The sequence below is a fragment of the Tenebrio molitor genome, chromosome Y (genome assembly GCF_963966145.1).
Source record: "Tenebrio molitor chromosome Y, icTenMoli1.1, whole genome shotgun sequence".
NCBI lineage: Eukaryota > Metazoa > Arthropoda > Insecta > Coleoptera > Tenebrionidae > Tenebrio > Tenebrio molitor.
The window spans coordinates 3,388,063-3,390,610 of NC_091056.1; positions in this window are offsets into that span (position 1 = coordinate 3,388,063).

Consider the following 2,548-nt stretch of genomic DNA (forward strand, 5'->3'; position numbering starts at 1 on the left):
TATGATGAATAAAGTACTAAAATTTGGGATCGTCTTGTAGGCTAGACGATATACCCGCTTTTCTTAAGAAATATTTTTAAATCTTTCCTCTACAGTTAGTAATCATAACTTACCACGGAAGGGGAAACGATGTATGATGAATAAATTCACTCTAGGGTTGTTGTTGTTGTTGTTACGACGACGACGCTTCCCTTTTCGAACGCAACCGAACCTAAGATTGTTGTCTTCGTGCGTCGTAAAAATTTAATTTTCTGCGACAAACGAATTTTCGACAGTCTAGTTTGGTCGGTGGTTAATTTTATCCACCACTACGAGTGATCGAGCGCCTCCGAACACCCACTTCGATGGGATGCTCAAATAAATAACGATAAATATGATAATACAATTTTATGATGAATAAAGTACTAAAATTTGGGATCGTCTTGTAGGCTAGACGATATACCCGCTTTTCTTAAGAAATATTTTTAAATCTTTCCTCTACAGTTAGTAATCATAACTTACCACGGAAGGGGAAACGATGTATGATGAATAAATTCACTCTAGGGTTGTTGTTGTTGTTGTTACGACGACGACGCTTCCCTTTTCGAACGCAACCGAACCTAAGATTGTTGTCTTCGTGCGTCGTAAAAATTTAATTTTCTGCGACAAACGAAATTTCGACAGTCTAGTTTGGTCGGTGGTTAATTTTATCCACCACTACGAGTGATCGAGCGCCTCCGAACACCCACTTCGATGGGATGCTCAAATAAATAACGATAAATATGATAATACAATTTATGATGAATAAAGTACTAAAATTTGGGATCGTCTTGTAGGCTAGACGATATACCCGCTTTTCTTAAAAAATATTTTTAACTCTTTCCTCTACAGTTAGTAATCATAACTTACCACGGAAGGGGAAACGAATGATCGAGCGCCTCCGAATCCCCATTTCCATGGGATGCTCAAATACATGACGTTAATATGATGAATAAAGTACTAAAACTTGATTGAGTTAAGTTTATTTGAATTCACTCTAGGGTTGTTGTTGTTACGACGACGCTTCCCTTTTCGAACGCAACCGAATCTAAGATTGTTGTCTTCGTGCGTCGTAAAAATTTAATTTTCTGCGACAAACGAATTTTCGACAGTCTAGTTTGGTCGGTGGTTAATTTTATCCACCACTACGAGTGATCGAGCGCCTCCGAACACCCACTTCGATGGGATGCTCAAATAAATGACGATAATATAATAATACAATGTATGATGAATAAAGTACTAAAATTTGGGATCGTCTTGTAGGCTAGACGTACCCGCTTTTCTTAATAAATATTCTTAACTCTTTCCCCTACAGTTATTATCATAACTTGCCACGGAAGGGAAACCAGTGATTGATCGAGCGCCTCCGAACACCCACTTCGATGGGATGCTCAAATAAATGACGATAATATAATAATACAATGTATGATGAATAAAGTACTAAAACTTGATTGAGTTAAGTTTATTTAAATTCACTCTAGGGTTGTTGTTGTTACGACGACGCTTCCCTTTTCGAACGCAACCGAACCTAAGATTGTTGTCTTCGTGCGTCGTAAAAATTTAATTTTCTGCGACAAACGAATTTTCGACAGTCTAGTTTGGTCGGTGGTTGATTTTATCCACCACTACGAGTGATCGAGCGCCTCCGAACACCCACTTCGATGGGATGCTCAAATAAATGACGATAATATAATAATACAATGTATGATGAATAAAGTACTAAAATTTGGGATCGTCTTGTAGGCTAGACGTACCCGCTTTTCTTAATAAATATTCTTAACTCTTTCCCCTACAGTTATTATCATAACTTGCCACGGAAGGGAAACGAGTGATTGATCGAGCGCCTCCGAACACCCATTCGATGGGATGCTCAAATACATGACGATAATATCATAATACACAATGTATGATGAATAAAGTACTAAAACTTGGGATAGTCTCTTGTAGGCTAGACGTACTCGCTTTTCTTAATAAATATTCTTAACTCTTTCCCCTACAGTTATTATCATAACTTGCCACGGAAGGGAAAATATTAAACCAATAGAAAAATAAACGAACAGAAAATGGTTACTACGAAGTATTGTATCGACATACGTACCAAAAGCAAAACGTGCAGACAAACTGAAAATTGTTACTACGAAGTATTCATTAATACATCCATACCGAGAGCAAAGCAGAGAACAAAAATGGTTACAACGGACGTGTATTATACGTGCACACCAAAAACAAGGCTTAAAACAAGTCAAGCAAACAAACGAAAAAAGGTTACTACGACGTGTTAATTATACATACACACCAAAAGCAAAGCTTAAAGCAAGCAAACATACAGAAATAGGTTACTACGTTGTATCGTTTTATACATAAATACCATAAGCAAAAACCACAAAAGAGGGAGCCGTGTACAGTGCTTTAATTGCAAAGTCAAAAATTTTGCAAACAGCCCAAGACGACTAATCAAACCCAAGCGTTTGATTGAAAAGTCAAAGAAACACGGACCAATTGGAACCAGCAAAATCATATTTTGCAAACT